A 16,563-nucleotide genomic window follows, 5' to 3' on the forward strand; every position below is an offset into this window, starting at 1 on the left:
ATATATATATATTTCTCTTGCATTTGTTTTCTTAGGGAGAGATTATACATTGTCTTCTCTTTATTCATTCTTCTGATTTTGTTTTATTGTTTCTTGATTTCTCATACAGTCATTAGCTTCCATTTGCTCATTTCTTATGCAGGATTGTAAATACTTTAAAGGGAAAAATATAATTTGATAAATCAAACTATTCACATCCTTAATTGAGAATATGATACTTTTAACTATTAAGAACTGTTTGCTTATGAGAGAAATTAAAAGGAGTATACATAGACAGAGGTGGTGGGTATTAATTGACTTAGATATGATGGCATAAAACAATAAAAGGTGAAAAATTATTGTACTCAGAGTAGAGGAAATGAAATGTACTCAGAATTGAGCAAATTATATTGCATGAAGAAATAAAAAAAAAAGCAACTGTTACAATAGGGGAAAAGAAGGCTTAGGGTAAGTTCTGTTTGAACTTTACTCTCATCAAATTTGGCTCAAAGATGAAATATACATATTTAGTTGGTTTAGATATTAATCTCACCCTATAGAAAGGTAGGAAAAGAGAAAGATAAGGGAAGGGGAGAAATTAGCAGAAAATAAGGAAGAATGGAAGGCAAATTGAGGGAGGTAGTGGTCAGAAGCAAAATACTGGAGATGAGACAGGATGACAGGATAAAAAAAAAGTATAAACAGGGGAATAAAGAATGAAGGAAAATAATCATAACTGTGAATGTCAATTGGATGAATGCTTCCATAAAATGGAACTAGTTAGCAGAGGGAAATAAAAGACAGAAAAAAATATGATTTTTGCAAGAAACACATCTGAAACAGAGAGATACATAAAGAGTAAAGATAAAATATTGGAACACAATATATTATGTCAGCTGGACTAAAAAGAAAAGAAAAGTAAAGAAAAGAAGAGACGAGAAACACAGAGAAAAGAAGAGAGTAAGAAGAAATAGAAATTTTGATCTCAGTCAGAACAAAAGCAAAAATAGATCTAATTAAAAGAGATAAGGAAGGAAAATACATCTTGCTAAAAGTTACCATAGACAATGAAATACTAAATATATATGCATGAGGAGGTGTAGAATCCAAAGACTTGTGAGACACAGGAAGAAATATACAGCAAAACCAAACAAGCAGGGAGCCTCAACTCCCCCTTGTCAGAAGTAGATAAATTTAACCACAATATAAAAAGAAAGGAGTCCAAGAATTGAGGAGAATTTTAGAAAAGTTAGATATGATAGAACTCTTAAGAAATTTGAATAAGAAGGCAGTTTTGTGGTGCAGTGGATAAAGTACCAGCCCTGAAGTCATGAGGACCTGAGATCAAATCTGGCCTTAGACACTTAACACATCCTAGCTGTGTGACCCTGGGCAAGTCACTGAAGCCCAGTTGCCTCAGCAAAATAAATAAATAAATAAATAAATAGAGATAGAAGGAAGATATTCTCTTTTCAGTGGTACATGGCATCTACATAAAAATTGACCATGTTTCAGGGCAAAAAAAAAACCTCACAATCAAATACCAAAGGCATTTATTTTTTCAGATAATGAAGAAATAAAAATCACATGTAATAAAGAGCCATGAAAAGATAGACTAAAATTAATTAGAAATTAAATCATCAAATCCTAAAGAATGAATGGCCAAAACAACAAATTATATAAATAACAACTTATTCATGAGAATGACAATATCAGAGACAACATATCAAACTTGGAATGAAGCCAAAACAGTTCTTAGAGATATTTTACATATCTAAATTATTATTTTAATAAATCCCCAGTTAAATACTAAATGACAAATTCTGAAAATCAAAGTATATATATATATATATGTATATATATATATCTACTCAAGCCCTCCCAGTTTCCAGCAAAAAACACATGAAACCAAGCCTCTGATCAGAGTCAGACAGAATGAAATCACTCTCCAACTCAAGATAGATTGGAAAAATTTCAAGAAAGGTCAGTCTTACTGGGGTGAAAAGGATGTTTAGCCCAGTTCAGAGAGACTCTGGGAAAGCCAAAGTGAGAAGATCTTAATCACAGCAAACCAATAACTGTGACCTAGCTCAATAGAGGAGTAAGTAGATCAGTGAGGCAGCCTCCAGCCACACCTCAGAAGGCAAACTCTGGGAAACCACGCCATTTCCTGAAAAGAACAGGCAAAGGTTCAGGATATAAAACAAACCCACACATATCAACATTTATACATATTACTGAAAAAATCCAGATGTTTGCTCACGGGTGGGGATGGTTAGGGCAGGTGCCACATCAGGAAAGTTGGCAGTGAGAGCACAGAAGGCAGGCCACACTGAGGGGAACTGGAGGGAAGCAGGGGGTGGTCTCAACCAGCAGAAAATTTGCGGGGAAAACTTTACCACAGGGTGGCTACTTTGTTCTGGCAACAACCCAGTAGATCCCTAGAGAAGCTATAAATACAGAAGGTAAAGACTATAACCCCAAAACGCTTGAGTCTCTAGGGACCTGGCCACACCCACTCAATACCAAGAGGAACTCAGCACGATCTCAGCCTACAACCACTGATCACAGCCAGAAACTAACCACAGCATAGACACAAATCCCAGTGCAGATGCAGATGTCAGCGTAGCCATTGTTGTCTCACTGCTGCTTCACTGATACTTCTGTTGTCTATAGAGGAAGCTTGGTAATACAACTCTGCCCCAAAAGCAGACTACAGTTGTTGTTGTTGTTGTTGTTGTTTTGTTTCTTTTTTGTCAAAATGAGTAAAAAGGTAAAGCAGGCTCTAAATATAGATAGCTTCTATACTGAAAAAGAATAGACTTGAAACCCATTGTTCCTAGATGAAACCTCAAAGGGGGATCACACAAGATGGGGACCTCTCATAGAAGAAATTAAAAAGTCTCTTATAAGAGAGCTAGAAGAAAAATAGGGAAAGGAAAGGAAAGGGAAGCTTTGAAAGAGGGTCTGGATAAGTCAAGTTACTCATTAAAAGATAGAGTGGGTAAAGAAATCAACTTCCTGAAAAACAGAATTAGTGAATTGGAAAAAGAAAATAGTTCTCTAAAAAATAAAATTGGTGAAATGGAAAAAATTTCCATAGAACAAAACAACTCATTTAAAAACTCAATTGGACAATTACAAAAAGAAATTTAAAAAGTAAAGGAAGGAAATACTTCATTAAAAATCAGAACAGAACAAATGAAAATGAATGACTTGAGGAGACACCAAGAATCAGTCAAACAAAACCAAAAAAAAAAAAAAATGAAAAAAATAGAAAAAATTAAAAAAGGTTTTTCCTACCTGGGAAAACAACAGCCATGGAAAATAGATCTGGGAGAAATAATCTGAGGATTATTGAACTTCCTGAAAAGCATGACAAAAAAAAAAAAAAAAAAGATCCTAGAAACTATTTCTCAGGAAATTATCAAAGATAACTACCCAGATGTTAAAGAAACAGAGGGTAAAATAGATATTGAAAGAATTCACTGATCACCTACTGAAAGAGAGCCCCAAATCAAAACTCCAAGAAATATTGTAGCTAAATTCCAGAACTATCAGACCAAGGAAAAAATACTTCAACCAGCTAGGGAAAAAAAAAAAAAAAACAATTCAAATACAAAGAAGCCACAATAAGGATTACTCAGGATCTAGCAGCATCCGCATTAAAGGATCGAAGGGCCTGGAACCTGATATTCCAAAAGGCTAAGGAACTTGGTATGCAGCCATGAATAACTTACCCACCCAAAGTGAGCATTTTCTTCCAGGAAAGAAGATGGATATTAATTGAAATAGGTGAATTCCATCTATTTCTGACCAAAAAACAGAACTAAACAAAAAGTTTGACCTCAAATATAGGACTCAAGAGAAACATAAAAAGGTAAAAAGAAATCTTGTGAATTATATTTCTTTATAAGTACACATAAAGAATACATGTATAATTTGGTTTTACTGTTATAAAAAATAATCTAGAGATGGAAAGGAAATTGTATCAGAAAAAAGGGTAAAGTGGAGGTACTACGTCTCACAAAGAGGCAAAGAAAATCTATTATTTCTGAGGGAAAGAAGTAAGGGGGATAATCATAGTGTGAAACTTACTCTCGTCAGAATTGGCTCAAAGAGAAAACATTAGATATATTCTAGTTACAGAGAAACTCCTCCCACCCCTATTGAAAAGTGGGAGGGGAAAAGTGAAAAGAGAAGAAGTAAGCTAAATAGAAGGGAATACAGAAATTGTAAAGAAAAGATTTAAGAAAAGGGTAGAGACTCTAAGGTGAGGGGAGGGATTCTAAAGAAGAAGGGCTGTGTAAGGCAAGTGGTGCTCACAAGCTTAATACTGGGGAGGGGGCTAAGGAGGAAAGAAAAGAAAAAAAGTATAATCTGGGGTTAACAAGATGGCAGGAAATACAGAATTAGTAATTTTAACCATAAATGTGAATGGGATAAATTCCTCCATAAAGCAGAGGAGAATAGCAAACTGGATTGAAAGCCAGAATGCTTCAATATGTTGCTTGAAACAGGGTGATACATACAGAGTAAAGGTAAAAGGCTGGAGCAGAATCTACTATGCTTCAGGTGAAGTCAAAAAAGCAGGTATAACCACACTGATATCATATCAAGCAAAAGCAAAAATTGAACTAATTTAAAAAGATAAGGAAGGGCACTATGTCATGCTAAAAGATTCCATAGATAAGGAAGCAATATCAATATTAAACATATATGCACCAAGTGGTATAGCATCTAAATTCTTAAAGGAGAAAATAAGAGACCTACAAGAAGAAATAGACAGCAAAACTAAAATAGTGAGAGATCTAAACCTTGCACTTTCAGAGCTAGATAAATCAAACCACAAAAGAAATAAGAAAAAAAGTTAAAGAAGTACATAGAATACTACAAGAGTTAGGTATGCTAGATCTTTGGAGAAAACTAAATGGAGACAGAAAGGAATACACATTCTTCTCAGCAGTTCATGAAACCTATACAACAATTAACCACATATTAGGACATAAAGACCTCAAATTCAAATGCAGAAAGCCAGAAATAGTAAATGCATCTTTTTCAGATCATAATACAGTAAAAATTATATTCAATAAAAAGCCAGGGGAAAATAGACAAAAAAGTAATTGGAAATTAATAATGTCATCCTAAAGAATGATTGGTTGAAACAGCAAATGATAGATACAATAATTTCACCCAAGAGAATGGCAATAATGGGACATATAAAAATGAATCCACACCTTTAGCAAAGTTGCAGGATACAAAATAAACCCACCTAAGTCATCAGGATTCTTATATATCATATATAACTAACAAAATCCAACAGGTAGAGTTACAAAGAGAAATTCCATTTAAAGTAACTTCCAATAGTGTAAAATATTTGGGAATCTGTATGCCAAGGGAAAGTCAGGAACTATATGTACAGAACTACAAAACATTTTCCACACAAATAAAGTCAGATCTAAACAATTGGAAAAATATTAAGTGCTCTTGGATAGGGCGAACAAATATAATAAAGATGACAATACTCCCTAAACTAATCTATTTATTTAGTGCTATACCAATCAGACTCCCAAAAAACTATTTTAATGACCTAAAAAAAATAACAACAAAATTCATCTGGAAGAAGAAAAGTGAAAACTCTCAAGGGAACTAATGGAAAAAAAAAAATGAAGGTGGCTTAGCTGTATCAGATCTAACATTATATTACAAAGCAGCAGTTACCAAAACCATTTAGTATTGGCTAAGAAATACACTAGTTGATCAGTGGAATATGTTAGTTCACAGGACAAAATAGTCAATAACTTTAATAATCTAGTGTTTGACAAACCTAACGACCACAACTTTTGGGATAAAAATTCACTGTTTGACAAAAATTGCTGGGAAATTTGGAAATTAGTATGGCAGAAACTAGGCATTGACCCACACTTAACACCGTACACCAAGATAAGGTCAAAATGGGTTTATGATCAAGGCAGAAAAAATGAGATTATAAATAAATTAGAAGAACATAGGATAGTTTACCTCTCAGACCTGTGGAGTAGGAAGGAATTTGTGACCAAAGAAGAACTAGAGATCATTATTGATCACAAAATAGAAATTTTTGATTATATCAAATTGAAAAGATTTTGTACAAACAAAACTAATGCAGACAAGATTAGAAGAGAAGCAATAAATTGGGAAAACATTTTTACAGTCAAAGGTTCTAATAAAGGCCTCATTTCCAAAATATATAGAGAATTGACTCTAATTTATCAGAAATCAAGCCATTCTCCAATTGATAAATGGTCAAAGTATATGAACAGACAATTTTCAGATGATGAAATTCAAACAATTTCTAGCCTTATGAATAGATGTTCCAAGTCATTATTAATCAGAGAAATGCAAATTAAGACAACTCTGAGATACCACTACATACTTCGCAGATTGGCTAGAATGACAAGCAAAGATAATGCTGAATGTTGGAGGGGATGTGGGAAAACTGGGACACTGATACATGGTTGGTGGAATTGTGAATACATCCAGTCATTCTGGAGAGCAATTTGGAATTATGCCCAAAAAGATATCAAACTGTGCATACCCTTTGATCTAATAGTGTTTCTATTGTGCTTATACCCCAAAGAGATACTAAAGAAGGGAAAGGGACTAGTATGTGCAAAAATGTTTGTGGCAGCCCTTTTTGCAGTTGTCAGAAACTGGAAACTGAGTGGATGATCAATTGGAGAAAGGCTGAATAAATTGTGCTATATGAATCTTATGGAATATTATTTTTCGATAAGAAATGACCAGCAGGATAATTTCAGAAAGGCCTGGAGAGACTTACATGAACTGATGCTGAGTGAAATGAACAAGACTAGGATTCAACAACAATACTATATGAAGATCAATTCTGGTGGACGTGACCATCTCCAGTGATGAGATGAACCAAATAAGTTCCAATAGAGCAATAATGAATTGAACCAGCTCCCCCCAGCAAAATAATTCTGGGAGATGACTATGAACCACTACATAGAATTCCCAATCCCTATATTTTTGTCTGCCTGCATTTTTTATTTCCTTCACAGATTAATTGTACATTATTTCAAAGTCCTATTCTTCTTGTGCTGCAAAATAACTTTTTGGATATGTATACATATATTGTATTTAACATATACTTTAACATATTTAACATGTATTGATTTATCTGCCTTCTGGATAGAAGGGGAAAAATTGGAACAAATGGTTTTGCACTTGTCAATGCTGAAAAATTAGACATGCATATATCTTATAAATAAAAAGGTATAATAAAAAAAAGCTATTAGAAATAATCTACAACTTTAGGAGTTTCAGGATACAAAATAAATCCACATAAATCCTCAGCATTTTTATACATCATTAACAAAAAACAGCAAGAAATACACAGTGAAATTCCATTTAAAATAACTGTTGATAGTATAAAATATTTGGGAATCTATCTAGCAAAAGAAAGTCAGGAACTATATCAGCAAAACTACAAAACACTTTCCACACAAATAAAGTCAGATCTAAATAACTGAAAAAATAATAAGTTCTCTTGGATAGGCCTGAATGAATATAATAAAGATGATAATATTACCTAAACTAATTATTTATTTAGTGCAGTACAAATCAGACTCCCAAGAAACTATTTTAATAACCTAGAAAAAATAACAACAAAATTCATATGGAAGAACAAAAGGTCAAGAATTTCAAGGGAACTAATGAAACAAAAAATCAAATGAAGGTAGCCTAGCTATACCTGATCTAAAACTATATTATAAAAGCTGTAGTCATCAAAACCATTTGATATTGGCTGAGAAATAGACTAGTTGATCAGTGGAATAGGTTAGGATCATGGGATAAAATAGTCAACATCTATAGCAATCTAGTATTTGATATACCCAAAGACCCCAATTTTTGGGATAAGAATTCACTATTTGACAACAAGTGCTGGGAAAATTGGAAATTAATATGACAGAAACTAGGCATGGACCCACACTTAACACCATACACCAAGATAAGATCAAATTGGATTCATAATTTAGGCATAAAGAATGAGATTATAAATAAATTAGAAGAACATAAGATAGTTTACATCTCAGACTTGTGGAGGAGAAATGAATTTGTGACCAGTGAAGAACTAGAAATCATTATTGATCACAAAATAGAAAATTTAAATTATAACAAGTTAAAAAGCTTTTGTAAAAACAAAACTAATGCAAACAAGATTAGAAGGGAAGAAATAAACTGGGAAAACATCTTTACAGTCAAAGGTTCTGATATAGGCCTCATTTCCAAAATATATAGAGACTTGACTCTATAAGAAATCAAGCCATTCTCCAATTGATAAATGGTCAAAGGATATGAACAATTTTCAGATGATGAAATTGAAACTATTTCTACTCATGCGAAAGAGTGTTCAAGATCATTATAGATCAGAGAAATGCAAATTAAGGCAATTCTGAGATACCACTACACACCTGTCAGATTGGCTAAAATGACAGGAAAAGACAATAACAATTGTTGGAGAGAATGTGGGAAAATGGGGACACTGATGCATTATTGATGGAGTTGTGAACAAATCCAACCATTCTTGAGAATAATTTTGAATTATGCTCAAAAAGTTATCAAACTTCGCATATCCTTTTTTCCAGCAGTATTACTACTGGGCTTAGAAAGGAAAGGGACTTGTATGTGCAAAAATATTTGTGGCAGCCCTTTTTTGTAGTGGCTAGAAACTGGAAAATGAATGGAAGCCCATCAATTGGAGAATGGCTGAGTAAATTATGGTATATGAATGTTATGGAATATTATTGTTCTATAAGAAATGACCAGCAGGATGAATACAGAGATGGTTGGAGAGACTTACATGGACTGATGCTAAGTGAAATGAGCAGAACCAGGAGATTATTATAAACTTCAACAACAATACTATTTATATAAGGATCAACTCTGATGGAAGTGGCTATCTTCACAAATGAGAGGATCCAATTCAGGTCCAATTGATCAGTGATGAACAGAAGCAGCTACATCCAGCAAAAGAACACTGGGAAATGAGTGTGGACTGCTTGCATTTTTGTTTTTCTTCTCAGGTTATTTTTACCTTTCTAAATCAGATTTTCTTTTGTGAAATAAGAACTGTATAAATATGTACACATATATTGTATTTTAGATATACTTTAACATGTTTAACATGTATGACACTGCCTGCCATCTAGGTGAGGGAGTGAAGGGAAAAAAGGGAAAATTTGGAATAGAAGTGATTGCAAAGGTCAATGTTGAAAAATTACCCATTAAATAAATAAATAAATAAATAAATAACCAAGTAAATAAATAAAGAAAGAAAGAAAGAAAAATTACCCATGCATATGTTCTGTCACTAAAAAGCTTTAATTAAAAAAAAAAGTATAAAAGGGATTTAATGAAAAAAAAATATACAAAGGATGATGGTTTAAAATTATAAAGCAGAAGTCATCAAAAACATTTGATGCTGGCTAAGAAATAGAGTGGTGGTTCAATGGAATAGATTAGAAACACATGATATAATAATCAAGGCCTATAGTAATCTAGCATTTGATAAACCCTCAAAATCTAGCTTCTGGAACAAGAAATCACTATTTGACAAAAAAATTGCCAGGAAAACTGAAAAATAATATGTCAACATAGCATACATCTATATCCCACACTCCATACCAAAATAAGGTCAAAATTCTACATGATTTTGGCATAAAGGATGATACCACAAACAAATTAGGAGAGCAGGGGATTATTTACCTATCAAATCATTAGAGAAGGGAGGAATTTAAGACCAAAAAACTAGAAAACATTATGAAAGGCAAAATGAACAACTTTGATTACATTAAAAAAGTCTTGCAAAAACAAAACAAAAAAAAAATTAAAAGGGAAGTACAAAGCTGGGCAAAAAAATCTTTATAGTCAGTGTTTCTGATAGAGGACTTATTTCTAAAATATATAGAAAATTGTGTCAAATTTATAAGAATACAAATCATTCTCCAATTGATAAGTGGTCAAAAGATATGAACAGACAATTTTCAAATGATGAATTTAAAAAAAAATCTATAGTCATATGAAACAATTCTCTAAAGCGCTATTGATTAGAGAAATGCAACTTAAACCAATTGTTAGATACCAACTTAGACCTCTCAGATTGGCCAAGATGACAGGAAAAGATAATAAATATTGGAGGAGAAGTGGGAAAACTTGGATAGTAATGCATTCTTGGTGGAATTGTGAAATGATCCAACTATTCTGGAGAGCAATCTGGGACTATGTCCAAAGTGCTATAAAAACTGCATACAATTTGACCCAGCAGTGTCATTATTTGGTCTGTACCCCAAGGAAATCATAAAGGAGGAAAAAGGACTCACATGTGCCAAAATTTTTGTATCACCTCTTTTCGTGGTAACAAAGAATTGGAAAATGAGTAGATGCTCATCAATTGGGGAATGGCTGAATAAGTTGTGATATGTGAAGATTATGGAATATTATTGTTCTATAAAAATGATGAACAATCTGATTTTAGAAAGGCCTGGGAAGATTTATACAAATAACAAGAATGTGCGATGACCAACTATGAAAGACTTGGTTCTTCTCAATTGTTGAGTGATTCAAAGCAGTCCCAATAGACTTTGGATAGAAAATGCAATTTACCACCAGAAAAAGAAATATGGAGATTGAATATAAACGACACATTCTATGTTCACTTCTTTTTTCTTTTTGTTTTCTCTCTCATGGCTTTTCTCTTTTGTCCTGGTTTTTCTCTCCTAACATGATTCATATAGCAATGTGTACTAAAATAAATTGAAAAATTAAAGTAAAAAAAGTGAATTAATAAATAAAATTAATAATTTAAAATTAATTAAAATTAATTAATTAATTGAAAAAACTTTTGTTGATTTGTTTAAAAAAAAGAAAAAAAATGATCGGTATCAAAAATGAAAGGTGATTTTTACCACTAATGATGAGGAAATTAAAGCAATTTAGGAGTTATTTTGCCCGATTGTATGCAATATATTTGGCAATCTAAGTGAAATGGAAGAATATTTGTAAATGTATACATTTTCCCAGTTTGAGTAAATAAAATACTTAGATAACACCACTTTACAAAATAAATAAGTTAAAAATGAACTGCTTATGGAAAAAAATCTCCAAGGACAAGTGGATTTACATGTAAATTCTATCAACTTTTGAAGAAATATTAATTGCAATACTACATGAAGTATTTGGAAAAAAAGACAAAGGAATTCTATCAAGTTCCTTTTTTAAATACAAATATGGTTTTGATAATTAAATCAGGATAAGGCAAAATATAGAAGGAAATTTATAGACTAATTTTCCTCATGAATTTAAAAAATATTTAAATAAAATATTAGAATATAGATTAGAGCAATTTATCATAAGTATAATAAACTATTAACAGGTGAATGCATGGCTGGTTCAATACCACGGAGATATAAGCATAATGACATATCAATAACTAAACAGAAATCACATGATCATTTCAATAAATGCAGAAAACCTTTTGACAAAATAAACCACCTGTTATCGCACCATTAAAAACACTAAAGAACATGGGATTAAATGGAGTTTTCCTTTAAATGATAAGCAGTATCTCTCTAAAGCCATCAGCAAGCATTATATGTAATGGAGAAAAACTAGAAGTATTTCCAATAAGATCAGAAGTAAAATAAATTGCCCATCATCACCATTATTATCTTTTTTTTGTCTTTTTTTTAAAATTTTTATTTAATGATTACTTTATATTGACAACATTATCCCTTGCACTCGTTTCTTTTCCGATTTTTTCCCCCTCCCTCCCTCCACCCCCTCCCCTAGATGGAAAGCAGTCCTTTATATGTTGGATATGTTGCAGTATATCCTAGATACAATATATGTTTGCAGAACCGAACAGTTCTCTTGTTGCATAGGGAGAATTGCATTCAGAAGGTATAAATAACCCGGGAAGAAAAACAAAAATGCAGATAGTTCACATTCATTTCCCAGTGTTCTTTCTTTGGGTGTAGCTGCTTTTGTCCGTCATTTATCAATTGAAACTCAGTTAGGTCTCTTTGTTAAAGAAATCCACTTCCATCAAAATATGTCCTCATACAATATCGTTGTCGAAGTGTATAATGATCTCCTGGTTCTGCTCATTTCACTTAGCATCAGTTCATGTAAGTCTCGCCAGTCCTCTCTGTATTCATCCTGCTGGTCATTTCTTACAGAACAATAATATTCCATAACATTCATATACTAAAATTTACCCAGCCATTCTCCAATTGATGGGCATCCATTCATTTTCCAGTTTCTAGCCACTACAAATAGGGCTGCTACAAACATTTTGGCACATACAGGTCCCTTTCCCTTCTTTAGTATTTCTTTGGGATATAAGCCCAATAGAAACACTGCTGGATCAAAGGGTATGCATAATTTGATAATTTTTTGGGCATAATTCCAGATTGCTCTCCAGAATGGTTGGATTTGTTCACAACTCCACCAACAATGCATTAGTGTCCCAGTTTTCCCGCATCTCCTCCAACATTCATCATTATTTTTTCCTGTCATCTTAGCCAATCTGACAGGTGTGTAGTGGTATCTCAGAGTTGTCTTAATTTGCATTTCTCTGATCAATAATGATTTGGAACACTCTTTCATATGAGTAGTAATAGTTTCAATTTCATCCTCTGAAAATTGTCTGTTCATATCCTTTGACCATTTATCAATTGGAGAATGGCTTGATTTCTTATAGATTTGAATCAGTTCTCTATATATTTTAGAACTGAGGCCTTTATCAGAACCTTTAACTGTGAAAATGTTTTCCCAGTTTGTTGCTTCCCTTCTAATCTTGTTTGCATTAGTTTTGTTTGTACAAAGGCTTTTTAATTACTTATCACAAAATAGAAAATTTTGATTACATCAATTTAAAAAGCCTTTGTACAAACATCACCATTATTATCCAATTTAGTACTAGAAACGTTGACTTTAGCAATAAAAGAAGAAAAATAAATTGTAGGAATTGGACCAGACAAAAAAACTATCACTCTTTGCAGCTGATATCATGGTATATTTAAGAGAATCCTAGAGAATCAATTAAAAATACTTAAAATGATTAACAACTTTAGCAAAATTACAGGTTATAAAATAGACCCATGCAGATTATTAGCATTTGTATATATTTCCAGCAAATCTCAGTAGTATGAGATAGAAAGAGAAATCCCATTTAAAATAACTATAGGCAATACTATTGAGGAATGGCTGGAAAAGTTTTTTGTAAAGGTAATATAATTCTGTTGTTCTTTAAGAAATGATGAACAGGTTGATTTTAGAAAAACCTGCAATGATTTACCTGAACTGTTGATTGGTGAAGTGAACAGAACCAGGAGAACATTGTACACAGTAATTGTAGCATTGTATGAAGATTGACTATGATAAATATAGCTTTTCTCAGCAATACATTGATAAAAATAATTCTAAAAGTAGTATGATGGAAAATGTTATCCACACTCAGAGAAATTCCTATGTAGTCTGAATTCAGAGCGAAACATGCTATTTTTTTTCCTTTGGTAATGATTTTTCCATTTTTTCTGGCTATTCTCTTATAATGTGCTTAATGTGGAAACATGTTTAACATGATTTTACATATAGCCTATATCGAATTAATTGTTGTCTTGGGATGGTGAGGAAAGGGATGTAGGAGAAAGATTTGAAACTTAAAATTTTACAAAAGAGAATGTGAAAAGCTATCTTTACATGTCATCAGAAAAAATAAAATGCCACTAAATGCAAAAAAAGAGAAATGTGCTGTGCACCAAGTAAAAGAAAAATTATGATGATCTGCTACGAATGATTTAGCTATTCTTAACAATATAATGATCCAAAACTGAAGGGCTTATGAGGAAACATGCTATACATCCCTATAGAAAGGACTTGTGGTGCCTCAATATAGGATGAAGCATAGTTGTTATTATTATTAATTTTTCCCCATTATTCTTGAGGATTTTTTTTAGTCTATGTTATCATTAAACATTAACATGATTAATATGGAAATTTTTTCCATGACTACTCATGTATTATCTTATCAATCAACTTGTCTTCTTAATGATGGTTTTAGGGAGTGTGGAAAGGAAATAATTTAGAACTTCAAGTTTTAAATGAATGTTCAAAATTGTTTTTACATGTAACTGGGGGCAAGGAATAAAATAACAAACAACTCCAGAAAGAAGCAAGTAAAACTATCTTATGAGCATAAGCTACTTTTGGGATTTCCAAAAGAAAATGTGAAGTTTTTAAGGGTCTATTGATTACATTGAAGCACACAAAGGACAATTTAAGAAAGGAAAGCAAAAATTCTAATTGAAAAGTAAAAACAAAACAAAAAATATTAATCACTTATGTTCAAAACACTGTGCTACTCACCAGCTTATTGATTATATATCTCTTTTTACCCCTTTTTTTTTTAAAGTATTCTTTTATTTTTCCTTCTAGTCATTTCTGTATACCCTTAAAAAATTAAAAGGGAAGGGTAGTCCATTAAAACTGATACAACAACTATATACAACTGAATATGTAATATTTTACATACACACATGCACTCACAAATCCAACAATTTTTACTAATAGGCAGCTTGGGCAGGAGGTTGAACTGATGAAATTAGAACAAGGAAGAGTTGAGTTTGAATGCTGGCACAGACTTATTAGCTGAATGTTGGTTGGAAAGTTGTTTAATCTGTCAGATTCAGTTTCCTTATCTATAAAATGGAAATAATAATAACTATCTCATGGGATTACTATAACATCAAATGAGATATGTTAAGTATTTTGCAAACCTTAAAGTGTTATATAAATGCTAGCAATTATTTTTATTATTTTGCATTAGAGAGGATTTTTTTTTTTCAACTCTTCATGGCACACAATTTACTTTTAGATTTTTTGTTCTATTTCATTTTTTATAGAATTCTGTATTTTATATTACTAGTTCTTTTTACTTTAGTTTGAAAAAATAAATTCAATATTTTTTTTAATGTTCTACAACTTGTTCATGCATTCCTCAATCAATAGGCAGCAATATTATTGCTTCTCTGCTACCTCAAAACATGTTATAGTTTACATTTTGGCATATTTTTATATTTGATGTATTTGTGAGTACATGCCAAGCAGTGGGATTTCTGAACCAATTAGAAGGAACACTTAAGCCACTTCCTTCCCATAATTTAAATTTGCTTTCCAAAAATTTTGGAACAATTAATAATTTCATCAGAACTCTATTAGTGTACCAGTTTTTTTATAGACCTTTCACAATTAATTTTTAAACATATTTCAAACCCTTTCTGACATATAATGACTGAATTATCCTGGGTTAATGACAACTCAACACTCTAGCCTACTCTAAGATTTTAAGTTACAGAAAAGACTCACCAAAATTGGCAGAGAGAATTATTTCATCTGAAAGGGATATGTACCTGGTAAATATACCTGGTTCAGTCTCTATTCATTTATAAAATATTATCTTGTATAAAATGTTGGTCTTTTCCTATTATTTGCTAAACTAGTTATAGTGTCTATATAGTTTTTTTTTTTGTTTGTTTGTTTGGTTTTGTTTTTATCAAACAGTGAATCCTTCCCCACATAGTTTATTCACCACTGAATTACTGAGTTCATTTAAAAAATTTTTGCTATATGTATTGTTCCTGTTCTAAACTTGTGTGTATTTTTTAACAAGTAAAAGTTTTGATAATTTCTGCTTCAGAGTATAATTTCATTTCTAGAAATGCTATTATCCTTTCATTTAATCTTTTATTTACAGTGTTTTCCTTTCAGATTCTAAACCTTTTTACATTCTTCAAATGAATACTACTATTTGTATGTGTCTAAAGGTGTCCTTTAGTGTAGCTTTAAACATGTAATTTTAGGTGGTATAGTTATTTTCATTAATTGTTGAGGCTGAACCATGAGTCATTATTAATTTCTGCAAAATGTTTTGCATTTTTATAAATGTAAATCTGAATTTTGTGATTGTTTTGAATGAGGTTTTTTGTTGGAATCCTTACTAACTGCTAAGTAATTAGAGTTGATCTAATCTTACAAGAAGATGTTTTGGGCAGAACCTGAAACAAGGTACTAAGTAGAACTACCCATAATCCCTCTCTCTGGAAGGAGCATAAATAGGCCAATGGGCCAGTCGGAGAGCTCTCTAGAGAGGAAGACGCTACAAGTCGAGATTTCACCGGAATGACATGAAGACTGGAGCTGGCTGGAGGCTGAAGAAAGCAGAGGCAGAGGCTGAAGGACCAGACCTTTGGATTTGGTGACATTCGGAGAGAGCTCTTGGAACCAAGCAGAGAGATAGGCCTCTAAGCTAACCGGGCTATATTGGGATAATAAAAGATCTGAACTTTTATCACCTGGCTGCTTTTTGAGAAGAAAAAGCTCACCACATTTTGGTGCCCAACGTGGGGCTAACAGACCCCTCAGTGGATTTCAGTAGAAAAGCTATGATCCTGATTCAAGTGGAAAAGCCTCTTCAACCCAGAAATTAGGGTGAGTGCAACAAAGAAATTTTAAGATTTGAAA

Source organism: Antechinus flavipes, chromosome 3 (assembly GCF_016432865.1).
Source record: "Antechinus flavipes isolate AdamAnt ecotype Samford, QLD, Australia chromosome 3, AdamAnt_v2, whole genome shotgun sequence".
In the NCBI taxonomy this organism is placed as follows: Eukaryota; Metazoa; Chordata; class Mammalia; order Dasyuromorphia; family Dasyuridae; genus Antechinus; species Antechinus flavipes.